Raw genomic sequence first — 19,511 nt, forward strand, 5'->3', positions numbered from 1 at the left:
CTTTCCAGCCGGAGGGGCCAGTGTTCCAGCCGGAGGGGCCAGTGTTCCAGCCGGAGGGGCCAGTGCCTAGTTTCCAGCTTGATGTGCCCGCTCTCCAGCCTGATGTGCCCGCTCTCGAGTCAGATGAGCCTGCTTTCCAGTCAGATGAGCCCGCTTTCCAGTCAGATGAGCCCACCTTCCAGCCCGATGTGCCCGCCCTCCAGCCCGATGTGCCCGCCCTCCAGCCCGATGTGCCCGCCCTCCAGCCCGATGTGCCCGCCTTCCAGCCTGATGTGCCCGCTTTCCAGTCTGATGTGCCCGCCTTCCAGCCTGATGTGCCCGCCTTCCAGGCTGATGTGCCCGCTCTCCAGCCTGATGAGCCCACTTTCCAGCCTGATGTGCCACTGTCTGCTGTCCAGCCTGATGACCCAGAGCTTGCTGTCCAGCCTGATGACCCGGAGCTTGATGCCCAGCCTGATGACCCGGAGCTTGCTGCCCAGCCTGATGACCCAGAGCTTGCTGCCCAGCCTGTGCCCATGCCTGCTGCCCAGCTTGATGTGCCTGTGCCTCTGCCCGCTGCCCAGCTTGAAGTGCCTGCTGCCCAGCTTGAAGTGCCCGCTGCCCAGCTTGATGTGCATGTGCCTGCTGTCCCACTTGATATTCCTGCTGCCCTGCTTGATGTGCCCGTGCCTGTTGCCCAGCTTGAAGTGCCTGTGCCTGCTGCCCAGCTTGATGTGCCTGCTGTCCAGCTTGATGTGCCTACTGCCCAGCTTGATGTGCCTGCTGCCCCGCTTGAAGTGCCCATGCCTGCTGCCCAGCTTGATGTGCCTGCTGCCCCGCTTGATGTGCCTGCTGCCCCGCTTGATGTGCCTGCTGCCCAGCTTGAAGTGCCGTGCCTGCTGCCCAGCCTGATGTGTTCCTGTCCGCTGCCCAGCCTGATGTGTTCCTGTCCGCTGCCCAGCCTTATGTGTTCCTGTCCGCTGCCCAGCCTGATGTGTTCCTGTCAGCTCCCCAGCCTGATGTGTTCCTGTCCGCTGCCCAGCCTGATGTGTTCCTGTCTGCTACCCAGCCTGATGTGCCACTGCCTACTGCCCAGTTTGAAGTGCCCGCTGCCCAGCTTGAGGTGCCCGCTGTCCGGCTGGACACCATGGACTTTCCCCAGCAATGGCTAGTTGGAGCGTCCGGATGTTACTCCTTCGAGGGGGGGTACTCTCAGGAAAGGTCCCCTCTGCTGGTAACATCGATCATTTGGCGTGCAGTACTGAGGTCCACCAGCAGGTGTCTCCTGGCAGTTTGGAGCTGTCAGAAGAGCTTTTTCTTTTTTTTGCTGGTATTCTGTCATTTGTGTCACATAACATTATTTGCACTTGTTATTAGGATTACAGGTCATATTCGTTTATTCGCTTGTTTTTATGACAGCGCACTCTACATTTTTTTTCCTATAACTTTTTGATTGCTTCACATTTTTAATATAATATTTATTGTCATGTGCACTATTGATTGAAAAACAGACTTTGGATATTCAATTTCTGTTTTTTTATGAACATCGGTTTCATATTCACTTACCGTATATTGTTTAACTTCATTTATGCAAAGCAAATTTGTTTTTATGCTTGTATGTTTATTTTTGTTATATTCACTTATACTTATATTTATGAGCTTATAGATTTGTAGTACCAGTGATTTGGAATCAATTGCCTAGTAAGGGGTCATATTCCCCCCCCCCCCCTTTTTTTTTTTTTTTTAACAACAAGGTTGGTCTTTATTGAAAAAAGAGAATCATGTCATAATACATACATTCCTCGCTGACAAGTATAACAGACAAAACAATTGCAGTATCATATTCTGTATTGTCAAGTAACATATGCATGAGTATACATTAGTATCCTCCTCCACACATTAATGCAAACTTTCTCTACATAGCAGAGACTTAGAAGGTATCTGGGGCGGGGGGGGGGGGGGGGGGGACGGAGAGCAGGTCTCCCATAAGGTCAGCTTAACAGTACTAATCTATTACCAAGACGTCACATACTACATGGGATCAGTCCATGGCCTCCAAATTTTTTCATATTTCAAGGGGCACCCTCTACTTATGTACGTCAGTTTATATAATGGGAGAGTCGCATTGACTGATTTTTCCCATGCTCCCACCGTGGGTGGTAACCGAGAAGTCCATTTCAACAGAATCTCCTTTTTTGCATAAAAAAGTAAAAGCGAGATCAGTATCTTAGTATACCTAGGTCGTTGCTCGTCATCCTGCACCCCCAGCAGTGCCAGCTCCGCCGTCAAAGGGGCGTCCAGCTGAAGGCGAATTTTAAGCCACTCTCCCACCTCAGCCCAGAACCTCGAAAGCTTGGGACCCCCCCCCCCCTTTTTTTTTAATGATTTTTATTTAATTTGCGGTTTTGCACACATATGGATTTGCTACTCAATTGATTTAGAGTTAGTGCCACACATATTCTGCATATTAATTATCACTACATGTGGGGACACATTTGAGTGTTGCCTTGTTGTTGATCATTTTAGCCTTTTTTGGTTTGTGCACAGGTTATCTAGTTATTATTAAACCACTTCACCCTGAAAGGTTTTACCCCCTTCCTGACCAGAGCACTTTTTACAATTTGGCACTGCGTCGCTTTAACTGCTAATTGCGCGGTCATGCAATGTTGTACCCAAACGAAATTTGCGTCATTTTCTTCCCACAAATAGAGCTTTCTTTTGATGGTATTTGATCACCTCTGGGGTTTTTTTTTTTTGCACTATAAACGGAAAAAGACCGAAAATTTTGAAAAAAAAAAAAAAATAATATAATATTTTCTACTTTTTGTTATAAAAAAAATCCAATAAACTCAATTTTTTTAGGCCAAAATGTATTCAGCCACATATCTTTGGTAAAAAAAAGTCAATAAGCGTATATTTATTGGTTTGCGCAAAAGTTATAGCGTCTACAAACTAGGGTACATTTTCTGGAATTTACACAGCTTTTAGTTTATGACTGCCTATGTCATTTCTTGAGGTGCTAAAATGGCAGGGCGGCACAAACCCCCCCAAATGACCCCATTTTGGAAAGTAGACACCCCAAGGAAATTGCTGAGAGGCATGTTGAGCCCATTGAATATTTTATTTTTTTGTCCCAAGTGATTGAATAATGACAAAAAAAAAAAATATTTTACAAAAAGTTGTCACTAGATGATATATTGCTCACACATGCCATGGTTCTATGCAAAATTACACCCCAAAATACATTCTGCTGATTCTCCTGAGTACGGGGATACCACATGTGTGGGACTTTTTGGGAGCCTAGCCGCGTACGGGGCCCTGAAAACCAATCACCGCCTTCAGGATTTCTAAGGGTGTAAATTTTTGATTTCACTCCTCACTACCCATCACAGTTTTGAAGGTCATAAAATGCCAAGATGGCACAACCCCCCCCAAATGACCCCATTTTGGAAAGTAGACACCCCAAGCTATTTGCTGAGAGGTATGTTGAGTCCATGGAATATTTTATATTTTGCCACAAGTTGCGGGAAAATGACAAACTTTTTTTTTGCACAAAGTTGTCACTAAATGATATATTGCTCACACAGGCCATGGGGATATGTGGAATTACACCCCAAGCTATTTGCTGAGAGGCATGGTGAGTATTTTGCAGCTCTCATTTGTTTTTGAAAATGAAGAAAGAAAAGAAAAATGTATTTTTTTTTTCTTTTTTCAATTTTCAAAACTGTGACAAAAAGTGAGGTCTGCAAAATACTCACCACACCTCTCAGCAAATAGCTTGGGGTGTCTACTTTCCAAAATGGGGTAATTTTGGGGAAGTTTGTGCCATCTGGGCATTCCATGGCCTCCGAAACTGTGATAGGTAGTGAGGAGTGAAATCAAAAATTTACGCCCTTAGAAAGCCTGAAGGCAGTGCTTGGTTTTCGGGGTCCCGTACGCGGCTAGGCTCCCAAAAAGTCTCACACATGTGGTATCCCCGTACTCAGGAGAATCAACAGAATGTATTTTGGGGTGTAATTTCACATATTCCAATGGCATGTTTGAGCAATATATCATTTAGTGACAACTTTGTGTAAAAAAAAAAAAAAATTGTCTTTTTACTGCAACTTGTGTCACAATATAAAATATTCCATGGACTCGACATGCCTCTCAGCAAAGAGCTTGGGGTGTCTACTTTACAACATGGGGTCATTTGGGGAGGGGGGGAGTTGTGCCATCTTGGCATTTTATGGCCTTCAAAACTGTGATAGGTAGTGAGAAGTGAAATAAAAAATTTACGCCCTTAGAAATCCTGAAGGCGGTGATTGGTTTTCGGGGCCCCTTACGCGGCTAGTCCTGGCATTTTATGCACAACATTTAGAAGCTTATGTCACACATCACCCACTCTTCTAACCACTTGAAGACAAAGCCCTTTCTGACACTTTTTGTTTACATGAAAAAATATTTTTTTTTTTTGCAAGAAAATTACTTTGAACCCCCAAACATTATATATAATTTTTAAAGCAAATGCCCTACAGATTAAAATGGTGGGTGTTCCATTTTTTTTTTTCACACAGTATTTGCACAGCGATTTTTCGAATGTATTTTTTTGGGGGAAAAAAAACGCACTTATTTTAAATTTTAATGCACTAAAACACACTATATTGCCCAAATGTTTAATGAAATAAAAAAGATGATCTTAGGCCGAGTACATGGATACCAAACATGACATGCTTTACAATTGCGCACAAACGTGCAGTGGCAACAAACTACACACATTTTTAAAAGCCTTTAAAAGCCTTTACAGGTTACCACTTTAGATTTACAGAGGAGGTCTACTGCTAAAATGACTGCCCTCGATCTGACCTTTGCGGTGATACCTCACATGCATGGTGCAATTGCTTTTTACATTTGACGCCAGACTGACGCTTGCATTCGCCTTTGCGTGAGAGCAGGGGGGACAGGGGTGCTTTTTTTTTTCTTTCTTTTTTTTTAATCTTATTTTTAAACTGTTCCTTTCATTTTTTTTTAAATCATTTTTATTGTTATCTCAGGGAGTGTAAATATCCCCTATGATAGCAATAGGTAGTGACAGGTACTCTTTTTTGAAAAAATCGGGGTCTATTAGACCCTAGATCTCTCCTCTGCCCTCAAAGCATCTGACCACACCAAGATCAGTGTGATAAAATGCTTTCCCAATTTCCCAATGGCGCTGTTTACATCCGGCGAAATCTAAGTCATGAAATGCTCGTAGCTTCCGGTTTCTTAGGCCATAGAGATGTTTGGAGCCATTCTGGTCTTTGATCAGCTCTATGGTCAGCTGGCTGAATCACCAACTGCATTCTCAGGTTCCCTGTTGGGACAGGAGAGCCAGAGAAAAACACGGAAGACGGTGGGGGGGGACATTCCCTCCCACTGCTTGTAAAAGCAGTCTAGAGGCTAATTAGCTGCTAGGATTGCTTTTACATGAAAGCCGACCGCTGGCTGAAAAGAATGATACCAAGATGATACCTAAACCTGCAGGCATCATTCTGGTATAACCACTCAAAGTCCAGCAACATACCAGTACGTTGCCGGTCCTTGTTGGGCATATATTGTAATCTTTTTTTTCATGCAGCCTGTGGGCTGAACGAAAAAAAGATATTGATCAGTGGGTATGCCCACCATTAGAATACCTCCCTTCATCTACCCACTTTTAATGATGGGCATACATGCACCGTTTATATATGCAGAAGCATGGGGGCATCCGCCCCAAAAGTTAGGAGCAAATTGCTCCTCCGCCCCTGCTGCCCCCACGCTTCGGCATATATGCTGAAGTATGTAACTGTGGTGGTGAAATCACCTCCGACAGCGCTGGAGTCACGGCTTTATATATCGTGGGAGCAAACGCTGTTGCTGTCAAGATAAATAAATCCGTGCTGCAACTGAATGGCGTAGCTGAAAACAAGAAAATGGTTAACAATAAAACACAGTAAACAGTAAAGTATTACATACCTGAAAAGCAAACATGATAAAACATAACAACAATAAAACATTGCAGAATAGAATACAGTAGAAAAAGAGCAGAACAGTAGAGAGAGAACAATAAAACGACAACTATATTTGTTTTTTTTATTTTATATATTTTTTGTGGTTTTTTTTACTTTTTTTTTTTTTTACACTTTTTTTTGTAATTGTAACTTTTATAACTGTAACCGGTTCCAGGTTCGGGTCTCTCAAAATGTGATGGCATCTTGGGAGACCCTGTGAAAGTGTGCCTAGTCTGTGCAGTGCTGTACCCTACGCTAATACTCAACTAGTGAATGGTAGCGTTCAAAACATTCACCAATGCAAAGACCAGGATTGTCAGGACAGGAGGGACAATAATAGCGGGTGTCACGCCTATATCCGCGCTTGCTACAGACACAACATTTTCTTTGGGGGGGCTCATTGGGTAGGGGTACTCGGGAGGACATAAAGAAAATGCCTCTCATGCAGCCGACTTACTGCATTTGGTTGGGGAAGGTGAGGTGGAGCACCGTCTGGATACAGAAGGACTCTGACGATCTCTTCCTGGAATTTAAGGAAGGATCCAGTCCGTCCTGAAGCTCTGTATAGCACATGAGCGTTCAGCAAAGCCAATTTAAATAAGTATACAGACACTTTTTTGTACCAGCGTCTGGCCTTACGGGCAACTAGGTATGGCGCCAACAACTGGTCGTTAAGGTCCACCCCTCCCATATTTTGGTTATATTCGTGGACACAGAGGGGTTTCTCCACAACACCAGTCGTTGTAGTAATTTGGGTCGTCGTTTCTGCGTGAAGGGAGGTAAGAACGAAAACATTCTTATTATCCCTCCACTTCATAGCGAGCAAATTATTACACTGCAAGCAGGCTCTCTCCCCCAGCCTAAGACGGGAAACTACAAGCCGACGGGGAAAGCCCCGGCGATTAGATCGCACGGTGCCACATGCTCCAATTTGATGATCAAACAAGTGACTAAAAAGTGGCACGCTCGTGTAATAATTGTCCACGTACAAGTGGTACCCCTTTCCAAATAAGGGTGACACCAAGTCCCACATTATCTTGCCAGCGCTTCCTATGTAGTCAGGGCAGTTTGTCGGCTCTACGTGACTATCTTTGCCCTCGTAAACCATAAATCTACATGTATAGCCTGTGGCCCTGTCACAGAGCTTATACATCTTGACCCCATATCTGGCACGCTTGCTGGGATGGTACTGTTTGAATGACAAGCGGCCAGAAAATGTAATCAGGGACTCATCAACGCAGACAACTTGATGGGGGGTAAACAAGTCTGCAAAACGTTGGTTGAAGTGGTTTACGAGGGGCCAAATTTTGTAGAGCCGATCGTATCCAGGGTCTCCACGAGGACGACAGAGTTCATTGTCGTTGAAATGCATGAACCGCAAGATCTGCTCGTATCGTGCCCTGGCCATGGAGGCAGAGAACACGGGCATATGGTAAATTGGGTCAGTGGACCAATATGACCGCAACTCACTCTTTTTATTCAAGCCCATGTTGAGGGAAAGGCCCAGAAAGAGCTTAAATTCGGAGACCGTAATTGGTTTCAAAATCTCTGGCAAGGGAGTACTGGGGAATAGTGGCGATGTGTTGGCCAGCGTGAAAAACAGCAAATCAAAATCAAGTGACGTAAAATCAACTGTTTTCACCTGAATTCCGGGTTGGCCAGTGAATGGGGGAAGTACGGGTGCTGCAGAAGTGGTGGGTTCCCAATTAGGATTGGTGAATGCAGCAGGAAGGACACTATGGGCACGACGGGCCTGTCTTTGTCTTCTTGGTGGCAGCGGGACACTACGTGTGCTTGCCACCTCACCAGCTTGAACTGCACTTATGGGACTCGCCACGTCACCAAGTGTTACTGCAGTGCTGGATGTACGACCAGGGTGTACTAGGCCGCTGGTGCTTGCCAGTTCACCAGAAGGAATAGCGGCACTAGTACTGCTCTGCTCCATACGAGAGCCCTGCGGTTCTTGCACTTCAAGGACAGAAGAAGAAGATTGGGGTCTGGTACGCCTGACCTTGGCAGGGACCACAACTCCGTCGTCAGAGCTATCTGTCATGGAGCCGCTGTCCTCTACAGGATCGTATTCTGAGCCTGAATCTGACAGATGAGTGACTTCCTCTTCACTATCTGTCATACTCAGAAACATGTAGGCCTCTTCACTAGTGTACCTTCGATTTGCCATTTTGGGCTCTAAATTTAGTGGTACAGTAATGCAGTGCTGGGACAAGGCCATTTGGTGCCCAGGGCAAAGATGGCAAACTGCGCCCCCCCCCCCCATTTTTAGGAAAGAATCAATGTCTTTTCAAAACAAGAATATACTTAATAAAATACAAATTCAATTAAGTTTAATGCGACAGAAACAGAGTTCACTCACACATTTTAATTATATGTACAGTCAGGTCCATAAATATTGGGACATGGACACAATTCTAATCTTTTTGGCTCTATACACCACCACAATGGATTCCACCTTCCACCTGCAATGTGTAGATGGGGGAATTGGAACATTCTTTTAGTTGAATGAAAAAAGTGATCAATGTATGGGCTGCCTAAGAGCTAAGACCAGCCATAGATCGTTTAACCTCTTGACATCCGCGCTATAGCCGAATGACGGCCACAGCGCTCTGGGAGGCCTCCGCTGTGCACGTGCCCTGCGCGTGCTGTGATCACCGAGTCACTGAGACTCAGGTGATCACTGATCTGAGTAAGGGGCCAGTCCCAGCCCCTTACCATGTGATCAGCTGTCAGCCAATGACAGCTGATCACATGATCAAAACAAAAGCTCTGTGATCGTTTTTTTTTCTCCTCATGCTGACAGTGCGAGGAGAAAAAAAAGCTGATCACTGGCTCATCTGCAAGGGGCATCAGTCCTGAAGAGGAAGAGGCAATTATGCCTCATCTGTGCCACCTGCCAGTGCCACCTCACAGTGCCCACCAGTGCCACCTATCAATGGCAGCTAGCAGTGCTGCCTGTCAGTGTAACTGATCAGTGCCCATTATTGCCACCCATCAGTGCCGCCTCATCAGCGTACATCAATGAAGGAGAAAAATTACCTGTTTTAAAATTTTATAACAAAATATAATTAAAAGAAAAAAATGTATATTTATATATATATAAAAAATTTATATTTATATATATATATATATATAATTTTTTTTTAAATGTGGTATTTTTACAATAAATAAAAACTGCAGAGTTGATGAAATACCACCAAAAAAAAGCTCTAATTGTGGGGAAAAAAATATAAAAATTTAATTTGAGTACAGTGTTGTATGACCGCGCAATTGTCATTCAAAGTGCGTCAGCGCTGAAAGCTGAGAATTGGTCTGGACAGAAGGGGGGTTTAAGTTCCCGGTAAGCAAGGGGTTAAATCTGGGCTGGTTCAGAGAGATCTGGCTGAGATTTGAACCATTAATAGGCAGGCTGAATGTACCAAGTTGATGGATGAATTTGGGTAGAACCAGCCTGCGGGATTCTTCTGATTATCACGATCGGTTGTTATATCTGATGTGATAATCAATGTTTGTCGGGAGAATACAATTGCTCATCAGAAGGGATTCCTCTGTCACCACTGACTGTACTAATGGGGGGAATCATACAAATTTCTTCTCTGCAATCTGTGGCTGCTGGAAAGAAATTTGTACCGTCTATTGCCAGTCTTGAAAGTGAAAGTTAGTGAATGTCTTGAAAGAACATGAGGGGGGGGGAGACAGATGTGGGATGGAGATGAGGACAGTTCAGTGATTACAGTGTACACAGTTGCTCACTCAGGTCCAGGCTGGAAGATCAGCATCTTTGGCACACAGGAACCTGCAGCTGCTGTTTTCATATTACCCGCCCCCCACACATCTGGGCTGATCCCGCTAACACTGCGTTTTTGGGAACCCTAAACTGCTGGGGACGCTAGTATAGATCTGATCGGATCAGATATTGATCCGATCAGATACTATACCACTAAGGGAGGCGTATGCTGCGTGCGTGGGTGTTAGCGGTACTGGCGCTAACCTGACACTGCTTGGGGCTGGTGCTTGCCAGTTCACCAAAACGCTACAAAAAAAACTGTTAGCGATCGCAGAGATCAGGCCTGACTCTGCGAACGCTGCAGTTATGCGTTTAGTGTTTTGTAAGTGACAGTGATCGATCGATACTGCACTTGGGTGGGCTGGGCAGAGGGGCAAAATGCAGGTGCTAGCAGGTATCTGGGCTGATCCCGCTAACACTGCATTTTTGGGAACCCTAAACTGCTGGGGACACTAGTATAGATCTGATCGGATCAGATATTGATCTGTACCGATACTATACCACTAAGGGAGGTGTACGGTGCGTGCGTGGGTGTTAGCGGTACTGGCGCTAATCTGACGCTGCCTGGGGCGACACAGACCCTATCTGACCCTAAAACCTAAGTTATATCACCGCCGGGCGATCAGGGGGTTAAACCTTTATTAGATAGTATATGGGGGTCCCTGACGCTATAAAACACTGACGGTGAACCTAAATACTTAACTCCCTAACTAGCATCACCTGTGACACTAATACAGCGATCAGAAAAACGATCGCTTAGCGACACTGGCGACGGGGGGATGAGCACGGGGTTAAAACTTTATTAGGGGGTTAAGGGGGTACCCTAGACCTAAAGGGGGCTAACACCAACTGTCCTACCACACTAACTGTCACAAAATGACACCAATGCAAAAATCAGAAAAAAAAAAACCTGCTATTGGTGTCACTGTGACAGGGGGGGTGATCGGGGGGTGAAATGTGTGCCTAGAGTGTTCTACTGTACTTGTAGTGTTTGGTGCACTTACTTGGATGTCTTCTCTCCTCGGAAGCCGGAACGAAAAGGCTTCACGAGGAGTTAATGACATCACTTCCTCTGCTTCTGTTTACAGTTCAGAAGTCGAGGAAGCCTGTCATTCACCAGGAGCGATCGTGAGGGGGTGGCCATGAATCAGCGGCCTCCCCCTCACCTCGGATCGCTCCCGACAATAATCTGACCGCCGCAGGCACGGGGGGGGCACCCTCTGCCCGTGGGCAGGCAGGGACATACAGGTAAGCCCTTATGCCTGCCCATGCCATGGGTGACGTACATCGGCGTGCGGCGGTCGGAAACTGGTTGATAAAACTTCAGGATTACACTCAGTCTGGCTTATTGTAGGATAGGAGGGAAAGGCATAGCGAGGACACAACACTTACTTCTCTTTTCCTCCTCATTCCTCTCACAGCGGCCATTTTTATTGAGGGCAGAGGAATCATCTCCCTTTACTTCCTGGAACTCTGGGTCCACCTCCTAAAACATGTGACAGGAAGTCCCCAGGAGGCAGCTGTGAGGTCAGAGTAGATAAATACAATAAGTATTCTCGCGCTACCCAAACTAGATAATTAGAAAGTTTGGTTGCAGCAAGGACTGACCAGGTCAAACGCCACCCAACAAAAATAATGGAAAAAAAAATCAATATATGGTGCTGCGCTCCAAAACTAAAGTGCTACAGTGATGACTAAAGTGCTCCATGTATTGGATCATGAACACTCAAAATTCATGCGAAAATGATCATAAAAATTGCATACATCAAAAGACACTGCATCATCAATAACAAATGAGTAATACATATTCCATGTGTAAAAAAATGTAAATACGAAATTTACATTACGACCATATAAATCTAAACGTAATAAAGTGCAAGTGCTATGAACACTTCACAGTAAGGAAAACTTCACAGTAAGGAAAACTTCACAGTAAATGGTGTCTTCAAAGAAGGTGCTGGTGATTTAAAGTGCTGAATTACAACTAATAAAAGTGACGATGTGATTTTGGTGATCCTTATCTTCAGTGGTGCAGTGGCTCTTTACCTTACCGCCAGGGGTGATCCTGAGGTCCTGCAAACGATCTTCCTAGGAAGCGATCTGTATGGAGCCTGGCAAATGCTTCTTATGTATAAAGATTTGCTTTCTTTGGATAATCAACCATAAGATTCCTCTCAGGACAACACATCAGGCAGATGGAGAGAGAAGGAAAAGGCAGGAAACCCCAATAGTGAAGTATATAGAACTAGTGCTTCTTTTTAACAGAAAACGGCAAGGTACTCACATTAAGCAGTTTAAAACAAAATAAAACAAAAACAAGCAGCGAGCTCATGGCCTAACGTCACTTCCGGTGCCCGTAGTTCCGACGCGTATCGACACGATCACGTGACTTCATCAGGGAATACATATCAGCCCTGGAAGTGTCCTTAAATAGGTTTATTATATTATGTTGACAAGCGGCCATTTTCTTGAAGTCCTACCATTGGAAACAATGTGACGGCCATTTTCTAGTGGATATTCCTAAGACTACAACCGCGGCCATTTTTCTGTAGCTCATAATAAGCAAACAGGGACGGCTGCAAAATTCCAATGCAAAACTTAAATGAAATGTTGAACACTCTATGATGGAACAGACTCAGTTCTAGTGTTATATAGTAACAGAGAAGCCCATACCACAACCAGTGTAAGGGAATGTATATGGTCAAGGAAAAATTATTTCTAAATGTGTGTTTATCGTACCCATCGTTTATAATGAAAGATAAACAGTGTTGGGAACACCGGAAATGATGCCATTGCCACAACATATCCTATACTTGGTCCACTGTAAGGATTTGGTCACATGTGCAGTGCCCTCTGTATAGTGATCTGTGTTGGATTGCTCTTCAGAGGACATGTGACAGATGGTGAGGTGTCCCCTTCTCACTGTCTGATTGATTGAACAATGTATATGCCACACCCTCCTATCCCTCTAGTGATATAAAGGTCTATATAGAGGAATCAGGACCTCCTTCCTCCTGCTGGTGACCCCTCTAGTGATATAAAGATCTATATAGAGCAGTGGTTCTCAACTCCTGTCCTCAGGACCCACTAACAGGCCAGATTTTAGGTATTGCCTTGGGGAGATGCAGACTAGAATACTGCAATCACTGAGCAGCAAATGATATCACCTGAGATTTATTTCAGTTATCTTGCAAACCTGGCCTGTTGGTGGGTCCTGAGGACAGGAGTTGAGAACCACTGATATAGAGGAATCAGGACCTCCTTCCTCCTGCTGGGGACCCCTCTAGTGATATAAAGATCTATATAGAAGAATCAGGACCTCCTTCCTCCTGCTGGTGATCCCTCTAGTGATATAAAGATCTATATAGAGGGATCAGGACCTCCTTCCTCCTGCTGGTGACCCCTCTAGTGATATAAAGATCTATATAGAGGAATCAGGACCTCTTTCCTCCCGCTGGTGACCCCTCTAGTGATATAAAGATCTATATAGAGGAATCAGGACCTCCTTCCTCCTGCTGGTGACCCCTCTAGTGATATAAAGATCTATATAGAGGAATCAGGACCTCCTTCCTCCTGCTGGTGACCCCTCTAGTGATATAAAGATCTATATAGAGCAGTGGTTCTCAACCTGGGGGTCGGGACCCCCTCGGGGGTCGAATGATGATTTGTCAGGGGTCACCGAATCCTGGTCTGTTCCTGAAGCCCGCTCCGCTCTCCCAGCCTTTTTGCGGCCGCCCAGAAGGGCTGTTCCTGGAGCCCATTCAGTTCACGGCATAGCTGAGGGACAGAGACTAGAGGTCAGCCGACTGGTGAGGAATATGAAGTGGGAGGGGCTGGAGGAGACCCTATCTCCTGATTTCGGCATAGGTGTCACTGTTACGAGACACCACAAAGTCGGAGACACAGTAAGTAACACTACCTGTGATTATAGTTGCCATTAAAAGACCCCACTACAGTTCTCAGCTCAGCAGATGACCTTGATCAAGAGGACCTAAGTTGCTGATCAGAACTCCCCCCAGCACTGCCACTCATCTCAACTACCCGCCTGCACTGCCACTCAACCCATTCCCCCCACCAAGGAGTAAGAGAAGGAATAAAAATAGAGAATACATGGAAGGGAGAGCAAAAGAGGGGGAGGAACAAAGAAAAAGGGAGAGAAAGAATAAGAGAAAGAACCTAAAGACGGCTAGTGAGAGGGATTGGGGAAAAAAAAAGAAATAAGGATAGATAAAGAAAGAGAACAAAGAGAGAGAGTGGTACATCCTAAAATGTACCATAAGGGGTTTCAATACTGTACGAGTGGAAGGGACTTAGGGAGCGCTAAATGTCCATTAGGGGCGCAAATTACTTGTCTTGCCTTGGGTGCTGACAACCCACGCTACGAAAATAATTTTACTGTTAGGGGTCCCCACAACTTGGGAAATTTTATCAAGGGGTCACGGCACTAGCAAGGTTGAGAACCACTGATATAGAGGAATCAGGACCTTCTTCCTCCTAAAACTTTTCCGTGGAAGGGAGTTTAACAAGACTCGTGGCCACTCATAAGGATTAGAAGAAAAGAGGTTTAACCTTAGACTGCATAGAGGGTTCTTTACTGTAAGAGCGGCAAGGATGTGGAATTCCCTTCTGCGGGTGGTGGTCTCAGCGGGGGGCATGTCCGCAACATACAGGATATACAATGTAATACTGACATATAATCACACACATAGGTTGGACTTGATGGACTTGTGTCTTTTTTCAACCTCACCTACTATGTAACTATATAATGTTTACATTACATTGCTGTCTGATGTACTTGTCAGTTTTTTTTTATCTGATGCTTTCACTGGCTTTATGACATGGATATAATGACCTGTTTTTGCCTGTTGTGGGTATTAATAAATATTATATTTGAAAAAAAAAAAGGGCCGAGATATTACTGGAAACAACAAGTCAGTCAGTCTAACATCAATAGTATGTAAACTATTGGAGGGGATGATAAGGAATTATATCCAAGAATTTGTGGATGAAAATGGTATCATTAGTAGTAAACAGCATGGGTTTATGAAGGATCGTTCTTGCCAAACCAAACTGTTTCAGGTGTGTGTCCAAAGGGTGGTGATAAATGCCATGAACTCATACTGGTCTGGAGTCATAAGTGAAGTCCCCCAAGGATATGTCCTGGGACCAATTCTAATTTATTCTGAAGTGATATAGAGGATGGTATAAATAGCTCAATCTCAGTGTTTGCTGATGATACAAAGCTAAGCAGGGCAATAACTTCACAGCAGGATATGGAAACCTTACAGGGGGACCTCAATAAAATAGAAAGGGGGGTGGTCAATTAGTAAATTAGGTTTAATGTAGAAAAATGTAAAGTAAGCTGGCTAAAAATATGAACGCAAGTTACTCACTAGGGGGAGAACCTCTGGGAGAATCAAGAATGGAGACTGATCTGGGGGTCCTAGTAGATAAGCTCAGCAATGACATGCAATGCCAAGCTGCTGCAAGCAAAGCAAACAGAATATTGGCATGTATTAAAAAGAGGATCAACTCCAGAGATAAAATGATAATCCTATAGGGGGAGGGGGTTGGATAGAAATAAAAGCATTAATTCTACCACTTTACTAGACTTTGGTCCGGCCACATCTGAAGTTTAGTCCAGTTCTGGTCATCAGTCCTCAGGAAGGATGTGCTGGAACTAGAGAGAGTCCAGAGAAGGGCAACAAAGCTAATAGAATGGAGGACCTCAGTTATGGGGGATGGAGGAGATCAGTTATGGGGGATGGAGGACCTCAGTTATGGGTGATTGAGGACCTCAGTTATGGGGGATGGAGGAGATCAGTTATGGGGGATGGAGGACCTCAGTTATGGGTGATGGAGGAGTTCAGTTATGGGGGATAGAGGATTTCAGTTATGGGGGGTGGAGGACCTCAGTTATGGGGGATGGAGAATCTCAGTTATAGGAGATGGAGAACCTCAGTTATGGGGGATGGCAGACCTCAGTTATGGGGGATGGAGGATCTCAGTTATAGGGGATGGAGGACCTCACTTACGAGAAACATCATATTATTCTCCTTGGGGAAGAGACGCTGAGAGGGGATATAATGGCAATTCCAGGGTAGAAAGAAAACTATTGAGTCTCAGGGAGTGTGAGAAGACACGAAGCTACTCAATGAAATTGGATGAGAAGTGGTTTAGCCGTAAACCAGGTTCTTTACTGTCAGAGTGGAAAGGATTTGGAACTCCCTTCCACAATCGGTGGTGTCAGTGGTAAGAGTTGCTAGTTCCAAAATCTCTTAGATGGGCATCCTAGCAAACACACACACAGAGGTTGAACTGAATGGACTGGTGTCTTTATTCAAATAACTATGTGTTAGAAATGTCCATAGTTTATTCAAACTTACCAGAGGATGGCACCACAAGTGAAATGTCTCAGAGCCTCGCAGGACCCCGTCCTCAGTTCTATGATCCCACCACCCTACCAGACAACACAGCCAGATCTTCAACCATCAATACAGCTACAGCAGGATAACCTGGTCAGAACACACCACCAGCCTGATGATTGGATAATGAAAGGGCAGCAGCACAATGATAAGGTCACACCACATGTTCACTGCAGCACATCTGATTGGCTCCCGGTGCTGCCCCTCCCTCTCCCAGTCTGAGTGCTGCTGTGCAGGAAGTGATAGGAGGATTGTAATGAGACAAATATACATCCTTGTGATATCCGATTGAAGTTCAGCTTTTAAAGAGAAACCATAGTTGCCATCTTTAGAAAAACCCATCAATGATCGGTCTGATGGAACATTGTATCATTCTGTGAATATTTTATAATCATTTATAAATCATATTCCTCCATCTGTCTTCATCTCTGTTTCCTGCTCTGCAGAGCTACACAGTGACTGCACTTTACTGATCTCCTCTCCCATTGTAAGTCTATAGGTCAGGTCTGGTAAAGAGAACCTGTCATGTCAGTAATGATCTGGGAGTTGTATGCGATAGTCTGCAGATCCCTCCACGTCTCTTTACATGTCTGCTGGGCAAACCAAAGCCGGGAAGTTCTATAATACAAATCTGGGTTCAGCATAGAAAGTTCTGACCCGTCCTGAACCCCCCCCAATTCCTGTAACCGCCATCACCTCTCAGATCTTCTAGTCATGTGTGGGAGGAGCCAGACAGAGCTGAGCTTTATATACTGTACATTATATAATGTGTGGGAGGAGCCAGACAGAGCTGAGCTTTATATACTCTGCATTATATAATGTGTGGGAGGGGCTGAGCTCTATATACATTATATAATGTGTGGGAGGAGCCAGGCATATCTGAACTTTTTATACATTATATAATGTGTGGGAGGAGCTGAGCTTTATATACATTATATAATGTGTAGGAGGAGCTGAGCTTTATATACATTATATAATGTGTGGGAGGAGCTGAGCTTTATATACATTATATAATGTGTGGGAGGAGCTGAGTTTTATATACATTATATAATGTGTGGGAGGGGCTGAGCTCTATATACATTATATAATGTGTGGGAGGGGCTGAGCTCTATATACATTATATAATATGTGGGAGGGGCTGAGCTTTATATACATTATATATTGTGTGGGAGGAGCTGAGCTTTACATACATTATATGTGTGGGAGGGGCTGAGCTTTATATACATTATATAATCTGTGGAAGGGGCTGAGCTCTATATACATTATATAATGTGTGGGAGGGGCTGAGCTTTATATACATTATATATTGTGTGGGAGGAGCTGAGCTCTGTATACATTATATAATGTGTGGGAGGAGCTGAGCTTTATATACATTATATAATGTGTGGGAGGAGCTGAGATTTATATACATTATATAATGTGTGGGAGGAGCTGAGCTTTATATACATTATATGTTGTGTGGGAGGGGCTGAGCTCTATATACATTATATACTGTGTGGGAGGAGCTGTGCTCTGTATACATTATATAATGTGTGGGAGGGGCTGAGCTCTATATACATTATATAATGTGTGGGAGGGGCTGAGCTCTATATACATTATATAATGTGTGGGAGGAGCTGAGCTCTATATACATTATGGGGTGTCCAGACTGTGGGGCTCCTGGGGGAGGAAACTCTTACAGCCTGATTTCACCATTCAGCCACATTCTCTGACACTCAGATAACCAGCAGAGAAAGTTTTCATATGTATAGAAGTGATATAAAATGTAATCCGGTCATTACACTGAAGTGTCACAATAACGATACAGAAGATGTCCTCACTGAATATCCATCAGATCCCGGAGAGATCCAATGACTCCTCATTCTGTCATACTGATCCTCTGGCTTCAATGTTGTCACTGATATGGTCAGATGACCACCATTAATGAGAAGATATGAGTCCCTCCACCGATCTCCTCCTCATATGGTCAGATGACCGCCATTAATTAGAAGATATGAGTCCCTCCACCGATCTCCTCCTCATATGGTCAGATGACCGCCATTAATGGGAAGATATGAGTTCCTCCTCCGATCTCCTCCTCATATGGTCAAATGACCGCCATTAATGGGAAGATATGAGTCCCTCCTCGGATCTCCTGCTCACACCAGTGGCACTGTGAAGAATTCCTCTGCAGTCTGATCATTATAAAATACCTGCAATTTGATTGGACAGTCCGAGTACTCCGGTGTGAAGGTGATGGTGGATGTACAGTCGGTACCGTCCTGTCTGTTCTTCATTTCTCCAACAATAGGAAACATTCCTGTAGACCAGGTGGAGGGAAGAACATTGTCATTATTGGTGAGCCAACCATAACATGTCTGATGTCGGATACTATACTCATGTTCTCTTCAATCCCCTCCTCCCCCACCACACATACTCACCTTTACTTCACTCCCCACCAGAGGCTGAAGACAACCTGTACTTCCAGGTACGGAGGAACATGTGACTCATGCCATGTGGCAGTGCTGGGCCAATCAGCATGTACCAGAGCTGTCACATGGGGAGAGTGTATAGTATACTGAGTTAAAAGAAAAATAGAATCGCGCTAAACCTTTGAAATCATAAATAATAATTGATTATATACTGTAGATTCTAAATCAATATAAAGTCCACCAGTGCTCAAAAAATAAATGAATGAAATCCATCTATATGTGCGATGTTGTCTCCAAACGCTGTTATTTTGTGCTGAATCCACCACCATTTAGAAGAAATCTCTTCTTACCAGATGACCGTGATCCCCCGTTACAGAGGATCAAGGAAAGAATGTTGTTTAAAACACAGCTTGGTTTCAATACGCAGCGAGCACTCTCAAAACTCTTCAGGCCGCCTCATTAACCATTCAGACCGGTGGGTGGATGCACGTAGTACATATAAAATATAAATGCTCCAAATATTGTAAAACCTTTTTTTTTTTTAATTACTTTAAAAGATACAAAGTATTACACTTACAATAGTAGCGTTAATAAAAGCCTGAAGTCTGATGTGCCAACCGGCACACGATCAGACAAACCCGTTTTGTTTTTAAAGTAATTTATTAGGGAGCTCCGGGGGTCTCTTCTGACTTCGGGGGTCCCTTCCTTCTTCTCCGCACTCTCCGGCCTCTTATCCACGCTCTCTGGCCTCTTCCTGCCGAGCTCCGCCGCTATCTTCTGCTCTTTTGCCCGCTCTTTTGCTAGCGGTGGCCCGGTCTTCTCCGTCATCTTCTTCCCTCTGCTCTTCTTTCGATGTTTACACGACGCTTTCTCCCGCTGTAATGCCGGG

General features: G+C 44.5%; 2 protein-coding genes across 2 annotated transcripts in view; both read right to left on the bottom strand.

Moving 5' to 3' along the window:
- NUCB2 (nucleobindin 2) overlaps positions 1–19,511 on the bottom strand; it is a 202,963-nt gene that overhangs the window by 22,840 nt on the left and 160,612 nt on the right. The window lies entirely within an intron of this gene.
- LOC141111809 (hemicentin-1-like) overlaps positions 16,106–19,511 on the bottom strand; it is an 89,168-nt gene continuing 85,762 nt past the window's right edge. Inside the window, exon 12 of the mRNA XM_073603952.1 lies at positions 16,106–18,510. The gene's annotated coding sequence lies outside the window, so the exon portion shown is untranslated. The remainder of the gene's footprint in view (positions 18,511–19,511) is intronic.

This window comes from Aquarana catesbeiana, linkage group LG11 (genome assembly GCF_042186555.1).
Source record: "Aquarana catesbeiana isolate 2022-GZ linkage group LG11, ASM4218655v1, whole genome shotgun sequence".
Lineage (NCBI taxonomy): Eukaryota > Metazoa > Chordata > Amphibia > Anura > Ranidae > Aquarana > Aquarana catesbeiana.